The sequence below is a fragment of the Arachis ipaensis genome, chromosome B3 (assembly GCF_059453495.1).
Source record: "Arachis ipaensis isolate K30076 ecotype BB chromosome B3, ASM5945349v1, whole genome shotgun sequence".
Classification (NCBI taxonomy): domain Eukaryota; kingdom Viridiplantae; phylum Streptophyta; class Magnoliopsida; order Fabales; family Fabaceae; genus Arachis; species Arachis ipaensis.
In genome coordinates this window covers 42,224,255-42,246,495 of record NC_142438.1, presented here as the reverse complement: position 1 = coordinate 42,246,495, position 22,241 = coordinate 42,224,255, and positions in this window count along the sequence as shown.

The following is a 22,241-nucleotide window of genomic DNA, read 5'->3' as shown; positions in this document are numbered from 1 at the left end:
CACCAGCAGGTAACTACAAATTGTGTTATCCAATCTATTTGGTTTGAACGTCCCAGCTTAGTGGAAAGGTTCCATCTGAGCCACGCTTCAAAGGAAGCTCTAAAGAAATCTTGAAGGAAGGCTGGGTGAATGAATTGGGTCCAAATTCTAGATGTCGCTGGGCAGTCTCTTAACAGGTGCTCTTGGGTCTCTTGGACTCCTTGGCATCTATGGCAGAATGGGGGTGCTCCAAAAAATTTTGATCTTCTTTTTGCAGTCATGAATTTTTGGTGTGTAGTCACCCACAAGAAACACCGCATTCTTTGGGGTCCTCTCCACTTCCATATCATATTCCACACTTGATCTTGTGGTTTTCCATGGCCTGCTAAAAGTTTATAAGCACTCGCAACAGAAAAATCTCTATTTTGAGTTGCATTCCACCGAATTCGATCTCTGCCCGCTTCTTGAAGGGGAAGGTGGATAGTTCTTATTTTGTTAATGGTGATATTCGGGAGATGATTCTTCAGAAGGGAGGAGTTTCAATCATTGTTTTGTTCCACAGCTTCAATAACTGTCATGTTCCTTATCTCTGCAGGGATCTGATTACTGGTTAGGTGCTCATAAATAGGTTCATTTTCTACCCAAGGATCATCCCAAAGGCGAGTCAATTTACCATTACCAATTGAGAAACTTGTATTTTTTGTCAAAGATCATCTTCACCTTTTTAAGATTTTTCCAAAATTTAGAATCTGAGCCTTTGACCTTCATCTCACCAGGAAATCGTCTCCCTTTATCATATTTATTCAGTAGTACTCTTGCCCAAAGAGTGTCATTATCCACTACTAATCTCTAGAAAGCTTTGAGCATGAAGGCTTCATTCATCAAGGAGAGTGATTTGAACAGCAAGCCTCCAAGGATTTTGGGTTTGCACAAAATATGCCAGCCCACATTGTGAAATTTTCTTTCTCCTTCATTCTCTGCCCATATGAATCTTCATTGCAATCTTTCAACTTCTTAACAAACTCCTTTAGGGATAATGGAATGCATCATATCATAGTTCAGAGAGGGAGTTAACACAGATTGAGCCAGAGTAACTCTACCAGCGAAAGACAAGCATGCTATTTTCCACCCACTGAGTTTATTCTTGACCCGTTCCACTGCACCCCTGAAATCTCTTTTCTGGGTTCTTCCATTAGTAATTATAGCACCCAGGTATTTTTTTCAGCTCAAAAGTTTCCTTGAACTTGCATCTGTTAGTGATATTATCCTTTAGGTTTTGTTCCACATTTTTGGAAAAGGATATGGTTGATTTTGCTTGATTTATCTTTAATCCTGACACAATGTAAAAAAGATCAAGAACTCTCCTAATATTATCTATTTGTTGAGTGGAAGCCTCAGTAAAAGGCAACAGGTCGTCTGCAAAGAAAAGGTGAGAAATTAAGGGCCCTTCCCGACCCATTCTCATAGGCATCCAGTCGCTTCGCATAACATTTTCTTCAATCAAGTGAGAGAGTTTCTCCATAGCCATAACGAAGAGATAGGGTGACATCGGATCACCTTGTCTAATTTTCCGAGTAGGCAAAAAGGCCTCCGTCTTACACTTGTTCCACAGAATTTTGTAAGAAATAGAAGACATACAACAGAGAATGATATTTTTCAATTGGTCTGGAACTCCAAACTCCTCCAAAACCTTTTCAATGAAGCTCTACTTCAACTGGTCATACGCCTTTTTGAAGTCAATTTTTATAGACATGAACTTCTTTTTTCCTTTTAATTTCCTCATATTGTGCCACAGCTCTTTGGAAATAATAACATTGTCATGTATCATTCTACCAGGTATAAAACTAGCCTGGTTTGGAGAAACGCTATCGGCAAGGAGGGGTTTGAGTTTAGAGATCACAATTTTAGTGATGGTATTGTAAGCAACATTGCAAGAGCTATAGGCCGAAATTGCGAGAAAAATTCTGGATTAGGAACCTTAGGGATCAGAGTGATGAGAGTTTGATGGATGGATTCAATAATCTGAGGGTTATGCCAGAGTTGTAAAATAAAAGGGATAAACGAATCTTTTACTACATTCCAATTCTCCTTATAGAAGAGAAGAGGGCTGGGAAACCATCTCCCCAGAGGATTTCAAGGACCTAATGTCAAACAACGCTTTTTGAATCTGAGTGCATGAAGGAGGAACAAAAAGGACATCTTTAAGATCTTTACGGAATTCCAGAAAAGTGAAAACCGTATTAAGGTAGGTGCAGTTGCCATTCTCTTCTTGGTAAAGGGCTTTGAAAATTTTTATAACCATCTCCATAACTTCCTCTTGTTGGTCACACCACTGCCCATCACTTTTCCAAAGCTTAAGGATTCTATTTTTCTTCCTTCTCATGGCTGTTTTTGTATGGTAGTACTTAGTATTTCTATCTCCATCAACAATCCAATTCTGTCTAGATTTTTGAAGCCAGAGTGTTTCTTCTTGATTTAGAATTTCTTTATGCTCTGTAACAAGTTGCTGCTCTAGGTCTTCGAGAAAGGGATTTCTGCCATAGGTTGAAGCTTTTTAGATACCATTGATTCTGTTTAGGACTCTTCTTTTTCTCTTAAACACATTGTCGAAGACATCGTTATTCCATTTTTTCAAATTGACAGCAAGTGAGTTGAGTGATGCAAGAAACGAATTAGAGAGACTCCAATTGTTTAAAACAAATTCATCAAAGTTGGGGTGTGATTTTCACATAGCCTCATAGCGGAAGGGCTTTTCACCTTTATCCATTCTCTCCGGTTTCATAATCACCAAGAGGGGGTGGTAATCAGACCTCACTCTAGGAAGCACTTTAACTCTAACATCTGAGAAGGAACTTCTCCAATCAACATTAGATAGGTGATGAGTGGATATTTTATACACTTTTTGGCATCATTTTCATATGGTTTTTAGCATGTTTTGCTTTATTTTTATTAAGTTTTTATAGGTTTTAGTGTTAAATTCACATTTTTGGATTCCACTATGAGTTTTTGTATTTTTATGCAATTTTAGGTATTTTCCACTCAGAAGTGCTTTTCTAGAGTTACATAAATTCAAATGGAGCATTCTTAACGGCTATAGAAACCTGACTTCCAGAGCTTTCTAGCAATGTATAATAGTCCATACTTTTCTTCGGATTAGAAGGCTCAAAACTGTCGTCTAACGCTAGCCATCTGACTAGTCCTGGCGTCTAGCGCCAGAAAAGGATTCCAAGCTGGAATACAACGCCCAAAAAGGTGCCAGGGCTGGAGTTCAACACCCAAAGAAGCCTAAGCACATGGATTTCATCTTAGCTCAGCACAAACACTCCCCAAGTGGGTCCCAGAAGTGGATTTTAGCACTAAATAGACTGTTTTACCCTTACTAGTCATTAGTTTAGTATTTAAAGTAGAAGATCACTCTTTGTTAAGAATCTTCAGCCCTATTTTCGTTTTCACCATTGTATTTTACTTTCAGTATGAGTTTCTAAACCTCCTAGGTTGAGGGGAGGAGCCCTGCTGAGTCCTATGAATTAATGAAAGTATTACTGTTTCTCTTCGATCCGTATTTCATTAATTCTAAGATGTATATTTGTTCTTCATCAATATGAATGCGTTGAACTGGCATAAGGTTATCACATTCTACATGGGTTCAGAGTGCGTCTTTCATCAAACAATGATGAACCACCAGCTTGAATATACATCTCTCAGACGGCTAATCCACAACTTCGTTGGAGACTTCTCGAGACATCAGTTTAACCGATTTACGGGGAGATTAGGGTCTCTGTGGTAGAGGCTAGAACCCAAGCTGCAGCATTCTCTGATCCGGAAGATCCGACCTTGTCTGTGGCGCTTTGAGTAGCATCATTAAGGAGAATGGACTGTACGAGCTTCACCCTTAATCAGAATGGATCCGCACTAAACCTTGGGTTCAGATCTGGAGGAGTATTGGCAGCTGCTTAAACCAGTGTTAATCACATACAGTCTGCCATTGAAGAAATCACTCACAAGCAAAGAGAGTAGTAATACCAGAGTTAATTCAGAAGGACAAGGCAACTCCAATCCTTAACTCTATTCCTCTTACTAATTTAATCCTAACATTTAATCCTAACTTTAAAATCACACTGCATCTACACATAAACCTTCTGATTCACCTGACTAAGACCTGCAAGATAACCATAGCTTGCTTCAAACTACAACCCTCGTGGGATTAACCCTGACTCGCTCAGGTATTACTTGGACGACCCAGTGCACTTGTTGGTACAGCTGTATGAAAGTGTGGGGATTCGTGCACCACTCGGGCTCTATCCAACCGTTTAAAAACTCTCTCCAACCCATTGCACTGCCCCCCTCTCCAACTAAACCTTGTACCACAGTACCCCATGTCTATTAGATTGCAGGTGTTAATCCAGTCCTTAAATTTTCTACAGGCATTGGTGAAAGAGCATTACCGTCGGCTTAGAATTTCTTCTCGGTAAAAGAGAAATAACCTCGTTGCAAATATAGTTCTAAACCTACAAATAACACTCAATCAAAGTTTAATTTTCGGTTGTCACAAGTCCAATCCAATAAAGATAACCGAGAGTATTAGTCCCGGGTCGTTCTCCCTAGGAATTACAATCGAGTGCTCAATTATTGGTTATGAGTTTCACGGGTTGGGTTGATAAAAGGGCAAGAAAATAAATGACAAGAAAATAAAAAAAAACAAGTAAGAAAAGCAATTACTAAAGAGAGACATTCTTGGCAAGGATTGAGAATATAGGCTTTCTATCCTAGTCATCAATTATCATACAATGATTAACAAGAGCTAATCCTATTTCGTCATCTCCAACATCGGAAGAAGGTACAATGTTATCTTCAACACAGATAGAAAGTCAAATAAGACTAGTTAATCTCAATCCATAAGTCCTAATCATCTTACTAATTGAATTAACAAGAGATTAGAGTCAATGGAAATAATATTAACTAATAATTCTAGATCACCAACATAAGTTGGGTATTAATGACTCATGATCACCTAATTTCTCTTTCCAAGCCAAGAATGCTCAAAAACTACTTTAAACCTAAGCCAAGCATTTTGTCAAACACTTGGAAAGTATAAAAGGAAAGCATCATAAAAGTGCAAGAATAATAAATCTACAACTACTCAAAGCAAGAAATTAACAATAACAACTAAGGAAAGAACATTAAACATGAAATACCTCAAAATTGCATTAAAGGAAATTAAAATCAACAAAGTGCTCATAACATAAAAGCAACAAAATAAAGGAAATGACAAGTACAACTAGAAGAGCAAAGATGTAGCAACAATAAATTGTAAGAAAAAGTAGATGAAAACAAGAATTAAACCTAAATCTAAGAAGAGTCTACCCTAGATCTACTCTAATTCTAGAGAGAAGAGGGAGCTTCTCTCTCTAGAAAACTACCCTAAAACATGATGCTAAGCTAATTTAATTGCTCCCACCTTGTTCCCTCTTGATTTGCGCCTCATATACTTTAGAATTGAGTTAGATTTGGGACTTAGCAAGCTCAGAAATCGCCCCCAGCGTTTTGCCTTTAATGAGGTCACGTGCCGGTTGTCACGCGTACACATCGGTCATGCGTACGCGTCACTTGGCGATTTTTCTCATCATGCGTACACGTCAGTCACGCGTACACATCGCCTTGATGGATTTCTTCTTCACGCGTACGCGTCGGTCATGCGTACGCGTCGCCTTGAATCTTCCAACTCCTTGTTTTCCGTGAATTCTCTATCTTGCATGCTTTTCTCTTCACTCATTTGATCCATTCCTTGCCTTTTAACCCTAAAATCACTAACAAACACATCAAGGCATCGATTGGAATCAAAATAAATTAATTTTAACTAATTCAAGGCCCAAAAATCATGTTTTTAACTCTTAAGCATGAATTAGGGAGAATTACAAAAGCATGCTATTTCATTGAATAAATGTGAGATAAGTTGATAAAATTCCCTAAATTTAACACAAAATAAACCACAAAATTGGGGTTTATCAAACGACATGAATTCTTGCACCCCCTTTTTTCTCGCACACCTCCGCAATTTCATTGTAGTCGCCAACTAGCATCCAAGGCATATCTATATTACAAGCAATCTGTTTAATCTTTTCAAAAAACACCTTTTTAAGGCTTTCTTGGGGACTCACATAAATAGCAGTTAAAGCCCATGGAACTCTACATTGATCATTTATAGACATATGAATAAACTGAGTATGCATTTCAATATAGGTTACTTGTAGGGAGTCACAATTCCATAGAGCCCAGATGCCACCACTGTAGTCTGTGCTTCATGCATGCAATAGTATTTGAAACCCAGGCTTCTGATAATCTCCTTAGCCCTCATGCCACTACATCTAGTTTCAAAAAGGAGCACCAAATTAGGATGCTTCTGTCTAACCAGTTCTTTAAGCTTGCTAATCGAAGCATGGTTGGCAATCCTTCTTATATTCCAAGCAAGGATCTTCAAAGAGAAAAATCTAAACATAAATAACAAGAGTGAAACTCTGTATTTGCTTGAACAGCTTATTCCAAAAACAACCAGTATTCATTACGAGCACACCATTTCATCCTCTAGAGAAGGATGCTCTTCCATAGCCACTTCTGCAATTACCATCTCTCTATTTTCAACGTCCTTTATTACCATAGAGAGCTCCCTAGAGTCAATGGAAACAAAGCTTGGGGGTACTGGATCAGGGAGTTCATTAGAAGGAGTTGGGTTAAACGCTGAATCTACAAAAATATGGAAGGGTGTTGGGCTGCAGGGTGATGGGTTGGCCCAATTCTCTGGATGGTGTTGGGGGTCAGGGGGGGTGATTAGTCGAAAATATTCCGGGTGGGGCTAAAGAGGAAGTAGGTTTAGGGACAGATGGGTTCTCTTTAGAGATAGGATGGGCTTGTTGTAGGGTCAAAGAGATGCCTTTGTAATGAGCTGGCTGGGTCTTGGGCAGTGAGCTGGTTCAGGTTTTGGGTTGGGTAGGGTTAGCTTCGGATGACTGAGCCTTCTCTTGGTGGGTAGCACCTGAATGAATCACACCATGACGTTATGGAGATGCCTCTTTGTGTATCTCATCATTGAAAGATTCTTCTATTTGCAGCACAGTAAAACAAGATTGTTTCCATTTTCACCCACATTCTGTCCTTTTTCTTGCACAATTTTCTTTGCCACGTGTATGTCTCTGCACTAACATCCAAGGGCAAAAACCCCCATCATTTTCCCACTGGACTTTTTTGCCCTTGTCAATCTTGTCATTTACATTTTTGTCCCTTTCTTCTACCTCTGGATTTCTTGCTGTGTTTTTGCCATTATCGTTTTGAGCCTCTGAAGCATTCTTTTTCTTCTCAGGGCAGTTCTCCCTGTCATGGCCCACTCTTTTGTACGAAAAGCAAACTAGATAGAGCTCTTTGTATTCAACTGCGTGAGGTATACCATTGATTAGGTATTGGGACACCAGAGATTTGTCAAGTTCCACTTCCACACAAATTTTGGCAAACTTTCCCCTGGAGACCTCTGTAGTGTTGCTATCCACTTTCAGTGTTCTCCCCACTATGTTCCCAATTTTTTGTAGAATAGTCCTATTGTAGTATTTTATTGCTAGTCTTGGAAGCCTCACCCAGGCAGCAATCTTATGAATAAAATGGATGCCGTAGTTGGATCAAAATCCGGTTTCCAAAACTGAACAGTCAAGTAGTGATTTAGAATCTTCCACGGTCCTTCCATAAGAGTGTAATCCAAATCCTCCGAATTGAAAAATCTTATCAAGAAGAAATCACCACCCAGGTCTATCACCTTAATGCTTCCCATTTTGGCCCACATAGTTTCCAATCTCCTTTTCAGAGCCAAAAGAGAGATTTTTCTGCCAAGCAGTTTTACTATTAGGGAGTTCCACTATTCCTCCCTAATTTCTTTTTATATACTCTCCCCTATAATCAGATTCAGTAAGCCATTAGGCATTTTTTTATAGTAATCTCCTCATCATCTATATCTTCGTCCTCATCATCTCTGTTCTCCTCTTCATGTACCTTTTTCTGCTTCATCTTCCCTATTGACTTCTGCACTGGGGTCTCCTTGTTGAGGGACACTTTTTCCTGTCTTGACTATGTTGGCAAAAAAAGTTGACAATCCCTGTGTTCCCTTTTTCGATTCTTCCTCTGGAGGCATTTCATCAACATGCATCATGGAATGTTCCCGATGTTCTCCCTCTTTATGTCCTTCCATCCAAGCATCCACCCTCGGATGAATGCAAACAGATCCAGAAAACTCTTTACCTTCCCCATTCTTCTTTACTTTTTTCCCAAGACCCTGTTGCAGATCTTGTTCGGCATTAGGTTCTCTTCTTGGCTCATGGGACCGAGAGGCTCCTCCTCTCACAAAGCCTCCTCTCATCGGTGGCCAAACATGTTATTGTGAGGCAAAGACGAAAAAGTGTACGGAGAGAACAAGTTGGCTCAAAAAGGGTTTAAAACCACCCAATGACATTTTTACACTTGTTCCACCCATTTCATAAGATTAAGAACGAAAACAACACCTTAGAATTGAATCAAACATATATTAAAATAGAAGAATAATAATCTTAATCCATTGAAATAAACAGAACTTCTAACCTTAACCAAGAGGTTTAGTTGTTGATAACTTACAGAGAAGACAGGGTTCTGAAAAAAGTGCGGAAGGAAGAAGATAATGTTTGAACCCTTTGCTAGGGTTAATCTTTTTCTTTTCATACTAATCAAATTATCAATGGGAAATAAAAATAAAACAAAAGAATAATAAATACTAAACCTAAAAGATATTGTTTATAATTAAAAATTACAAAAAGAAAAAAAAATAAAACTAAGAAGTGCTAAATCCACTTAAAGGCCCAATTGAGTGTGACTCGGGCTGCTGCTGGCATTTTACTTTAGGAATGAGTGTTAAACGCCAGAGAGGGGGAGTAACGCTGCTGGCCCTGCTCCCCTGCTGGTGTGAAATGCCGAGTGGGTGTTCAGCGCTTAGGGAGGTGCTGGCAGCATTTCCTTCTTTTGCTCCAGGCTCCTCCAAACTGCTCCGAATTTCACCTAAAACCATAAAAATACAAGAAAAACTCAAAGTAGCATCCAAAGGTGATTTTTGCACTAAAATCAAGTAAAAGTGAATAAAATCTAACTCAAAACAATATAAAAATAACTAGAAAAATGGTATAAGATGCTCATGCATCACAACACCTAACTTAAACTGTTGCTTGTCCTCAAGCAACCAAAAACAATATAGGACCAAAGAAGAGATAATGCTTAAGATTTTGAGTTGTCAATTAAGCTCGGGTACAGTTACTGAATGAGGCTTATGACTCTCCAATTCTGAATAGGTTTGAAATCTCACTATCCTTCGAAGCTAAAAAATATTGGCATCTTTCAAAACTAGAATTCGGCTGGTATTATTGATTCTCTTCTTTAGGCTCTAGTTAGTTCTTTGAACACAGCTTTTCTTTTCTTTGGTTCTTTTCACCTTTGAACCTAGCTGTGACTATAAGTGTTTTGTTTTCAAGCTTAACTTGATACATAAATACCACAAGCACTTAACTGGGGGAACCTTTTGGGTTCAAATTTTTCTTTGCTTTTTCTCCCAAACAGTGGTACTCAGAGCCTTAGGCATACTCTGTAACAGCAATGAGTCACAACTTTAAGTGCTCAGTCTCAAGAGTTACTTGACACTTTCACACCACAAGCATATGGTTAGGGAAGACCACTCTTTTGAGCTTTAGATAAGTTTCGACCCTCCTAACCATTGATGCTCAAAGCCTTGGACCTTTTTTTTTATTTTTCTTTTATTTTCAATTCTTTTTGCTGTTTATTTTTCCTCAAAAATCAATCTTTTCTTATTTCAGAGAATCAATAATACTTCTTTAACTTCCTGTTCCTCAAGAACTAATATTCTCAATTCTAATATCACATATGCACAGTTAATTCATACATTCATTAATAGAGATAAAGCCACCATGCCAAAGTAACTAAAAAACACAAGGCATATATAACTCGAATTCTCATGTACTTTATCATTAATCTTCTTGTTAAAACTGTATTTAAGTTTAATGGGTGGTACATGAGATATTTTTTAAAAAAATTAACTTAAAAATTTTAAAATTAACTTACTAAACTAGAAAGCAAGAAATCCTAATAGTGATCATGTAACTTAGAATGGAAAAACAAAAAATGGAATAAAGTACTAAAAACAGAGATAAGATAGGGGAGATGAGGGTGAAACTCAACCACCTCAGTCCTGGTGGTTGCTGCTCTCTCCGGATGATCCCTTCTGGTGCTTCAACTCTTCCAACTCGCGCCCCTGCTTCTTTTGTTCCTCAGTCAGCTTATGAAGGATGATAGACTGGCTCCTGTGTTCTTCTTTTAGTTGGTCCATGTTGGATATCAACTGTCCAATGGATACTGCCAGTTGAGTCCAGTACTCACGCAGAGGGATGCTTTGCTCTGAGGAGGGGGAACTAGCTTCTGAAGTGGTACTTGCTCAAGTTCCCGAGTGTACTCCATGCTCTTCTTAGTGATTGGGTTGTCCACTACAATAAATATATCTCTGTAAATCTGGACTTTTTTCGCCTCACATAAGTGAGAGATGAGATGAGAGAAAGCCAGCCTAGAGAGGGTTGAGGTCTTTATTGCGATATTGTATATCTCCAAAGGAACCACTTGATGAACTTCCACTTCATTGCCAAGTATAATGCAGTGGATCATCACAACTTACCTCATAGTGACCTCAGAACAGTTACTAGTGGGGAAGATGGAGCGTTGAATGAACTCTAGCCATCCTCTAGCAACTAGCTTAAGATCATTCTTTCTCAGCTGGAATGGCTGACCCTTAGTGTCCCTCTTCCATTGTGCTCCGGGGAGGCATATATCTTTGAGAACTTGATCCACTCTCGGATCGGCTTGTACTCTCCTATTGAAAGAGTGAGGGTCATCTTTTGGTGGAGGTAGCTTAAAGATTTCCCTCACTTTTTCCATTCTGAACTGCAGAGTTCTCCTTCGGACCATAGTGCGCCAAGTTTTGAACTCGGGATGCTCCTTCTTGTGTTTGTTTGTCATCCATAGATTTGCATAAAATTCTCGGACTTTTAGAACTCCGACTTCAGTCACAGGATTGGCCAGAACTTCCCAACCCCTAATTCAAATTTGCTCTTGAATTTTTGGCTACTCATCATCCATCATTTCAAATTTTACTTCTGGAATTACCTTATTCTTGCTAACGACACTGTAGTAATATTCCTCATTAAGTTGGTGTAAAACCGGTGGAGCTCGTAGGCGACTGTTGAGGGAGCTTTTTCTTTCCTCTTTCTTGAGGATGATTCCCCAACCTTTGGTGCCATGGAGAGTGAGAAGCGGAGTGTCCTAACACCAGAATTAAAACTTTTGCCCGTCCTTGAGGAAAGAGAAAAGAAAAGAAAGAGATAGAAAGCGATAGGGAAGGAAGAAAGAGGAGTAGGGAGGAAGTGTGAGGAGATTGAAGGTTGGAGGTGGTATTTATAGGGGTGGGACAGTGGCAAATGGTGCGCAAAATTAGAACTCACATAACTGAACCAGCAAGTGCACCGGGTCGTCCAAGTAATACCTCAGGTGAGTGAGGGTTGATCCCACGAGGATTGTCGGATTGAGCAATCAGTGGTTATCCTGTAGATTTTAGTCAAGCGAATAGAAAGTTGATTGTTGTTGTTGTAGGTGCATAAACAAAACAATACGGAAGCAATAAAGAATTGATGTAGAAATAATGGTAAGAAATTTGTTAAGGCCTTGGATATGCTTATTCTTCCAGATTAATACTTCTTACTGATTACTTTAACAATGGATGATTCTATCAATGACAAGGCTGTAAGTGATTAAAGCAAGGGCCAGTGGTTATTAATCTCCTCTGATCCAAACCAAACGCCAGGACCAGTGGTCATTCAATCTGGACGAAGGTGAAGCTCACACAATTCAATCTCTGGTGATCCTACTCAAAACGGCACAAACAAGGTCAGATCTTCCGGATCGGAGAATGAAGCTCTATGATTCTAGCCTTAGCGCGACAGAAACCTCAATTACCTATGACTAACGAGATTTTATGTCACATATCCCAATTAGCCCAGATAACTTGTTGGAACCTGTGATGCATTCTCAAGCTGCAGCTCAATACTATCCTGCCAGGGAATCGCAAGAACTCATGTAGAATAAAGGGTCATACGCCAGTTCCACCCCAGATTCATAAGGATGAAGAACGAAAATGCATCATAGAATAGAATCAAACATATATTAAAGGAGAAAGGTAATGATATTAATCCATGAGAATGAGCAGAGCTCCTATCCTTAACCTAGAAGGTTTAGCTGCTCAAACTTTATAGAGAAAAGGAAATAATGTATGATAAGTCGGAAGATGATTATCCAGATCCTAAACATGGGTGATCTTCTCCTATATATACTAATAACTAGACCTAAAAAGATATTAATAATAATTAAAAATTACAAAATGGAGATAAACTAAGCGATAGGTGCAAAAATCCACTTCTGGACCCACTTGGTGAGTATTTGGGCTGAGCTTGGCGTTCAACTTGGGTGAGTGGGCGTTGAATGCCCACTAGGGGGTGAATGCGCTGCCTTGTGCTCCTTGGTGGTGTTGGACGCCAGTTTTGGGCGTCCAATGCTGGCCTTGGTCCTTCTTTGGCGTTGAACGCCAAAAAGGGAGTAAGTTTGTCGTTCAACGCCCGTTTTGGGCAGTTCGATCCAAAGAAAAGTATAGACCATTATATATTGCTGGTAAGCTCTAGAAGTTAGCTTTCCAACACCGTTGAGAGTGCATCAATTGAACCTCTGATAAACCACTATTTTATGGTTTATCTTGTGTTTAATTGAGTGGTTTCATCAAGTCTTCACCCACTTATTCATACTAATTGCATGATTTTACATTTTCCTTCCTAGTATTGTTTTATGGTTGAAAACTTGCTTCCTAGAGATCTTTAATTAGTATATTTTAATTCTCCTTTATACCATTCGATGCCGTGATCCGTGTGTTAAGTGTTTCAGGCTTTATAGGGTAGGAATAGCTTAGAGAATGGAGAGGAAGCTTACAAAAATGGAAGGAACACAAGAAACTAAGGAGATGACCAGCGAACACTGACGCGCGCGCATGGCTCACGCGAGCGCGCGAAATGGAGAAATTGCAATGACGCGTACACGTCCCTGACGCGTACGCGCGGATTGGAGTCTGCACGAATGACGCAAATGCGTGGACGACGCATACGCGTGACAAGGAAAATCGCTGAATGACGCGCACGCGTGACCTGCGCGATCTACAGAATTAACAAAAAACGCTGGGGGAAATTTCGGGCGGCGTTTTGACCCAGTTTTCGGCCCAGAAACACCGAATAAAGCCAGGGAACATGCAGAGACTCAAGAGAGATTAGATACACATCAAGACACATTGACATATTCTCATTAGGATAGTTTTAGGTTTTTAGATCTGAATTTAGAGAGGGTTACTTTCCTTCTAGGTTCTCTTTACATTCATAGTTAATTAGTTTTATGCTTTTGGATATTGAATAAGTCATTGCCTCCATTGAAGACATTATTCTAGTTTGTTTCTTTACTTACTCTTTTATTTATTTATAACATATTCTTAATTCTTACTTAGAGTAGTAATTGGATTATTTTCATGAATTGTTAATGCAGAGAATTACTTTTATTTTCAATTAATTTTGAATCCCTATTTTATTTAATTCATCATGTCTTCTTATATTTTTATGAGCGTTATATTCATGTCAATGGAGTAGACTCCATACTTGACATGGGGGTTGATTAAAAGGAGACACTTGAGTTGGAAGGCTTAAGTGCTGATTAACTGGAAATTGTTGGCTAGTTCTGTATTTACTAACGCTAGACCTTCCCAAGGGAGAGGACTAGGATTTGCGAATAAGAGTTAGCTTAATCACTTGACTTTCCTTTATTTAGTAAGGGTTAACTAAGTGAAAACAACAACATTTTTAATACTACACTTAAGAGATCCCAACAAGGATAGAACTTCCAATTAATCATTCTCCTAGTCAAGGCTTTTTATTTAGAATATTAATAATCATTCTTAGTTTTTATTGCCCTAATTTACAATTATTTAATTGCTTATCAACCAAATTCAAACTCTTTCGGAAAATTTCTAATTAATAAATTAGCATCCTTTCTCGCAACTCGTTGGGAGACGACCTGGGATTCATACTCCCAGTATTTTTATTCTAAATTTTTGTGACACCTTTTTAAATCGGTGAGGCGGATTTTAGCTGGTTAAGAGCTATACTTGCAATGCTATTCTCTTATTTAAAATCTCTTAATTGGCCTAACTTCTGCCACGCACCAACCTCTATAACTCAAGATATGCTCGTTGGAATGCACAGAGGTCATGATCTGACAACATCTGTTATCCTTGCTTTGCCTCTGAATCAGACTTTGCCAAAACTTGCCAATTTCACCTAAAAATCACCTAAGATCATAAGAAAAACACAAAAACTCAAAGTAGTATAAAAAATGTGAATTGTGCACTAAAATCTACTAAAACATAATAAAACTTAATAAAATATAACCAAAAACACTAAGAAAATAGTACCAAAAAGGGTATAAAATATCTACTCATCAGCAAATTCGGCCTTGGGTGGTGGTTGTTGAAAAATTGGAGTGAATATTTGATTGATGGGAAGATGGAGAAAAAAGATATGACTAGAATATGTAAAGATATGGTATAAAAATAATGGGAATGTAGAGAGATTTTGGTGAAGGAGAATCAGTGGGGAGAATCAAAAGGTTGAGATATGAAAGGGTATGAGTGTAGTTTACGAAATTTGGTTGAAATTTAACTCATAGGTGAATCTGTCCCCTCCCCTGGCGTGAAATGCCAGTCTGGCGTTGAACGTCGAGAGTGTGTGTGTGTGTTTTTTTTTCTCCATTGGTGGCGTTAGACGTCTACAATGGACGTAAAACGCCTCATGGGGACCAAACTTTACCAAGCAAACGTCCAAATTGGACGTAAAACGCCCATATGCCCACATCCCCCTTTGGCGCTGAACGCCAGGCTGGCGTTTGGCGCCACCAGGGGATCTCCTCTAAGGTGTGCTATTTTTTTTTTTTTGTCTGAGTGATTCTATCTCTGCTCTGAGTACTGTACATGATCAAAAATGTCAGAAAACCTAGAAAAACTTTGAAATCAGTAAAAAATAAAATGAAATCAAACTAAAAGAAAGCTGAAATAAAACTGAAATAAACTAAAGGATACTCTTGGTTGGGTTGCCTCCCAACAAGCGCTTCTTTGCCGTTATTAGCTTGACATTCACTACTGTTAAGTCAGCAGGTCTAAATACAAAAAAAAAAAAAATAATGAAGAGGATAGCACAAGAAAAAAAAAAGAGAAATGAATATGCAAATACTTAATGCTGACACGCCTATAATAAGTGAAAAACGATGAGGTCTTCATGAGATTGTTTCTGAGAAAATTATTACAAAATGGTTTACTTAATCTTTATTGTGTTTCCATTTATGATATACTACGTTTTATTTCATTTGTGAGGTACTATATTTTATTCTTTTGTAATGTAACTTTTAAAACAATTCAATATTATTATCAACCAGCGTTTATGAAAGTAACTGTTGTAAAACTAACTATTTTTTAGTTATGAACTAGCTGTTACAAATTAGTCATTTTAAAACTAGCCGTTATGAACTAGTCATTGTTATGTATGAAGTTATTAACTTTTTTTTTCTTGTATGTTATTAATTTATAATAGTAATTTTTTAATTTACAAATTTTAATAATATTATTGTGAAAAAATTAATTTAATAGCTATATTAATTTATTTTTATTTTAGTTAATTAAATTGATAAGAATACAATAGAACCAAAGTGAGTCTCTTCTATTGGAAAAAAGAGAGACATTTTTAGTCCCTATTTATTGTTTATGATATAAAAGCTTATATAGAGTTATATTTTATGACAAGTAGGCCATAAATAGATATTGGAAAGAATTTTCCACTCGAGTTGCTCTAACTTTTTAAATTTATTAGTTACAAATAACTTTTATTTTCTTTGGAGAACTATTGTTTTCAATCAACCTTTTGCTCCGTTGATACTATTAGAAAAGTCACTTTCATGGACTATTTATTCTACTTTTAGCAGTAATTAAATATTAGTCGTCTTATACTTTATTGCCAAAAGATTTTAGCAGCAATTATAAAATTGCCGATAAAGACCTTTTTAATAGCCGAAAAAATATATATAATTACTATTATAATATATAATAATAATGACAAATATATAATTGTTATAAAAACATAAAGTAAATAAGACATATACTTATCATGATCTTATTGCTACTAAAAATGATTTTTATTATAATGTGAACAATGATAAAAATTACAAACCAAACAATTTGTAAGTGTTCATAATAATTAATATTATTATTAATTATTAATATGTTAAATTTATAAATATCTTTTAATTTTCTATTATTTACAAGGTTCAAATATCGTATAAATATATGCAAAAAAATGTATCACCGAAATAAAATATTTTTTATTATAAATTTTAAGTCATAACTAAATAATTGGTCTCTATCCTATTAAACTTATACTTCATGTACTTGTACCGAAAATCACACACATACTTTGTACCTTTCAATTTTAAGAATTTATAATAATTTTAAGCACTTATATGGTCTGTTTATCCTAATCTTATAAATATTTACGAGAATAAAACTATTAAAATTCTCGATTAGAATAACACCACTCTTATATTTATATATATAGATAGAATTCTTTGATAAATAATATTATCAATCTATTAAGAATTTTAACTCATCCTCTTATTTAGTTATAACACACTAAATCCTATACTTTATTATTCTAATTATTATATAAGTTGTTATTACCTATAAAACCTCAAGACTAGTAGTCTATAAGAATAAGGTTGAGTTTCTAGCATTTAACAAACCTTTAATTAAAAGATCTGTTAAATTTTTTTGAGATCTTACATAAATGATGATAATTATATCATTATCTATTAGTTGACTTAAAGTCATGTCTCATCAAGCTTATGCCTTTAATTTTTAATTATAAACCTTATTATATGCTTGTGACATTGATGATTCACTATCACAAAAAAATGAGATAACTGAGAATTCTTGTTATAGTTTTTTAACGTTGGTTACTAGTTTTTTCTATAAACCTTAATAATTTGCATATATAACAAGGTGTAGGTCTCTGAATCTAGCACTTTCTCTAAATACAGGAAATACCTCACCAAATTCGACCTTAGATTGTTCATCCTTAGAATTTGGAGGTGTCATCTTTTTCTGCGAATGCCATGAATTCCCACCATTTGAATCTCATGGTATACATCATAAGTATAATAAAATCTAGCCACATCATGAACTTCCCCCACTGCTAAAAAAAACTTACTATTATCATTATCCGAATCAGACTCTCCAACCACCAATTTATCATCCCCAAAAAAATTTTTCTCCTCTCTTTACTTAGATTTTCTAGTGGTACACCTTCAACTCTATTCTCTTGACTGCTGAAATTTTTATAGCAATGTCATCCTCAGTTGACCTTTTTTATCACCAAGCTTATAAAAATTATCTTTTACACTATCATAGCTGTCTAATAACTTATTTGGCTCATCTACTTTTGTATTCCTTTGTATAAATTTTTCTTTACTTGAAGATCTTGTTAGAGGACCTTTATTTGGATAAAGGCCCTTTAGCTCTTGTTGCTTCACATCTACCTCTCTTGATTTTTTTTCTTGGCTGAAGTATTCTTGTTTGGTGTAATTTTTAGATTAGGCCTTGGTTTGGATTTGGAGCTAACATTAGGTTCGACCATTTTTGTGGGTTACGACCTAGGCTTGCTACTAGGCTTGGAATTAGGCATTGAATTAATGTCTTCTTTGGAGTTTCAAATGGAGTCAAAGTGGATAACGGATTGAAAATTTAATTTTAGAAAGTGATGGATATTGGATTAGGAATTGGTACTAGTATAGATTCATTAGTTGGAGTTTGAATTAGAGAGGAAGCGTTCATGTTAACTGGAGTTGGAATTGGTGCTTGCTCTTCAATGATAATTGGGTTGGATGGAGAAGGGTCAACAGGCATAGATATGGGCTTGGAAGTTGAATTTGAGTTTGGATGAACTGACTCACTAGGGACTTCACACATTATCACTTGCAATGGGGTATAACCACAAACTTTTTGCCATTAATAATTTATGGTTTAGAGACTTTATGCTCATAGTATACATGCACAACTTTCTTGTTTCTTTGAAAATAAAAGCACGTCTCTAAAAATGAGTAGGGACTCATAAACTAGTTTTTAATAGTCTGTTGGGAACTAACTACCAAATATTAATCCACCTTGTCATATATAGCCAATGTATTTGTGGTAGTCCTTGATAAAAAACAGATCCAATGTATTTGTATTAAGTAATGTATTTATATTAAGTCCACGCACGTTTCCATTCTAATTAGTGACAAGTAAACCCATGATGATATATAATAGTAATCAAATGATCTTTTATCTGCACACAAAAAGTTAAATACTTGATCAACATCAAATTGAAAAAAATTCAATTGCTATTTACTTTATTCAAACTACATTGTCCAGGAGATGACCAATTCCTACATTATCACTTAGCCTGAACCCAAATCATATTACCTTCTAACACATAATAATAAAAAGCAATAATGAAATAGGAATGAACTAGAATAAATATCAACCTTGATACATGTTCAAAAAGATAACTAGGGCATTCTAAGGCAAAAGGGAAAAATAAAAATTTCACACTTCCAAAAGACTTTATCACTAGAGCACGTGCAAAAAAATTTAAGAAAAGCTTTGAAAACTTGGCAACACTTATGCATAAAGTGTTACGTTAAGTTCCAACCAAAGAAAAATGGGCAAGACCCATTGGACTAAGTTAGGACAGCAAAAAATCCAATAATGCTTTCCAAATTTAGTGGGAAGCATAGTTTATCATTAAAATTTGAAAATTTAGGCCTTTGTTTTAGTTTGTTTTATTGTTAAAGTTTGTTAGAAGATTTGTTTAGTTTTGATTTGCTTAGTAATATTTTTTTAAAATTTAAAATTTAAATCAAATCTGATCTAATCCATTAAAGATCAAATCTGATTTAAATTTCAAAATCTAATCTTATCTTTTTAGTTTGTTAGGGGCCTATTTAAACACCTTTGGTGAGACCATTTACACAATTTTTGATGAATAATTTTTCCATTGCTTTTAGCACTTTTTTATTGTGTGATTAAGTGAGGTGAATGATTTGTTTTGCTTGTTGCATGAAGAAAATTGAAGGATCCAATACTAAGGTGATCTACGTGGTGATTGCTTTCAGTTTTCATCCCTCTGATTTAGGTTGTCAAGGACAGATTCTTTGAAAGTCTAGTAGGGAGCCCCTTCCGGTGACCTAGGTTACTAAGAACAGGTTTCTTAGAGGTCTAGTAGGAAAAACTCCATTTATCTATCTTTTGTGTTTTTACTGTGTTCTTTTGGGTGTGCCCTTTACTGAATAATCCTTATCTATTGTGGTAAAACCCCTAAGCCCAATCAATTTCTTATCAAATCTAATCAATCAAAAAAATTAAACCTAAACACCAAAAAATTCGGTAGAATTAAACCCTAACAAAAAATTTGGTGGAATTAAACCCTAACACAAAGGAGATGCTCCCAGGTTTACCTCCGTTATGAGGTATTGAGTATCAGATTGACTTTGTCCCTGAATCAAGCATTCCTAACCGGCCAGCTTACCGGACCAATCATGAGGAAACGAAGGAACTGCAACGGCAAGTCGATGACCTTTTGGCTAAGGGTTTGGTGAGAGAAAGCACGAGTCCTTGTGTTGTTCCGGTACTGTTGGTGCCCAAGAAGGATGGTTCATGGAGGATGTTTGCTGACTGCAGAGCTATAAACAAGATTACGTTAAAGTATCGCCATCTTATTCCTATACTTGATGATATACTTGATGAATTGCATGGTTCTGTTATTTTTACTAAAATAGATTTAAGGAGTGGTCATCATCAAATACGAATGAAACTTGGTGATTGGTGCACGAAATTGTAAATCACACTTTTCACAACTCCGCACAACTAACCAGCAAGTGCACTGGGTCGTCCAAGTAATACCTTACGTGAGTAAGGGTCGATCCCACAGAGATTGTCGGCTTGAAGCAAGCTATGGTTATTTCATAACTTAGTCAAGAAATTAGTAATAAAAGTAATTGTTTTTATGAAGAATAAATAACATAAAATAAATGGTACTTGTAATTCAGTAACGAGAAACAGGTTGAGGTTCCGGAGATGCTCTGTCATCTGAATCTCTGCTTTCCTACTGTCTTCTTCTCCAAACACGCACGGCTCTTTCCATGGCAGGCTGTATGATCCTCTCGGATGAAAAATACCAGGCGCTGTCACCACACGGCTAATCATCTGTCGGTTTCTACTAGCGACGGAATAGGACCCTTGTCCTTTTGCACACTGTCACTGCGCCCAACATTCACAGGTTTGAAGCTCGTCACAATCATCCCCTTTCAGATCCTACTCGGAATACCACAGACAAGGTTTAGACTTTCTGGATCACGAAGGTTCTAACCTCTGGACTCGGTCCGTGGATCAGAAACCCAAGAGATACGCACTCAAGCTATCGCCCAAAGACTACGTTGAGCTCAGATAGAACGGAAGTGGTTGTCAGGCACGCGTTCATAGATTTGAGAATAATGATGAGTGTCACGAATCATCATCTTCTCCAGATTGAAGTACGAATGAGTATCTTAGAATAGAATCAAGCGTGATTGAATAGAAAACAGTAGTAATTGCATTAATCCATTGAAACACAGCAGAGCTCCTCACCCCCACCTATGGGGTTTAGAGACTCATGCCGTCAGAAATACAATATGAAGTGTAAAAATATCATAAGGTACTCAATGAATCTCTAAAAGTAGTTTTTATACTAGACTAATAACCTAGGTTTATAGAAAATGAGTAACTAAGTGCAGATAGTGTAGAATTCCACTTCTGGGACCCACTTGGTATGTGCCTAAGCTGAGCTTTCAAGCTTTCACGTTCATATACCCAAAGTTGGCATTAAATGCCACCCCAGGTGCCAGAATGGGCGTTTAACGCCCAAAAAGGTGCCAGTTTTGGCGTTTTACGCCAGACAGTTTTAGGCTGACTTTGGGCGCTGGTTTGGGCCATCAAATCTCGGGCAAAGTATGGACTATTATATAATGCTGGAAAGCCCAGGATGTCTACTTTTCAACGTAATTGAGAGCGCGTCAATTGGGCTTCTGTAGCTCCAGAAAATCCAGTTCGAGTGCAGGGAGGTCAGAATCCAACAGCATCTGTAGTCCTTTTTCAGCCTCTGAATCAGGTTTTTGCTCAGGACATTCAATTTCAGCCAGAAAATACCTGAAATTACAAAAAAAATACATAAACTCATAGTAAAGCCCAGAAATATAATTTTTGAATAAAAACTAATAAAAATATAATAAAAATAACTAAATTATACTAAAAACTACTTAAAAACACTGCCAAAAAGGGTATAAATTATCCGCTCATCACAATACCAAACCTAAATTGTTACTTGTTCCCAAGCAACTAAAAACAAAATAGGATAAAAAGAAGAGAATATACAATGAATTCCAAACTTATCAATGAACTTAGTTCCAATTAGATGAGCGGGACTTGTAGCCTTTGAAGTTCAGAATGGTTGGCTTCCATAGGAACTCAGAATTCAGATAGTGTTATTGATTATCCTATTTCAGTATGTTGATTCTTGAACACAGCTACTTTATGAGTCTTGGCCGTGACCCTAAGCATTTTGTTTTCCAGTATTACCACCGGATACATAAATGCCACAGACACATAACTAGGTAAACTTTTTCAGATTGTGAATCAGCTTTGCTAGAGTCCCCAGTTAGAGGTGTCCAGAGCTCTTAAGCACACTCTTTTTGCTTTGGACCACGAATTTAACCGCTCAGTCTCAAGTTTTTCACTTGACACCTTTACGTCACAAGCACATGGTTAGGGACAACTTGGTTTAGCCGCTTAGGCCAGGATTTTATTCCTGTGGGCCCTCCTATCCATTAATTCTCAAAGCCTTGGATCCGTTTTACCCTTGCCTTTTGGTTTAAAGAGCTATTGGCTTTTTCTGCTTGCTTTTCTCTTTTTTTTTAAGCTTTTTCTATTCACTGCTTTTTCTTGC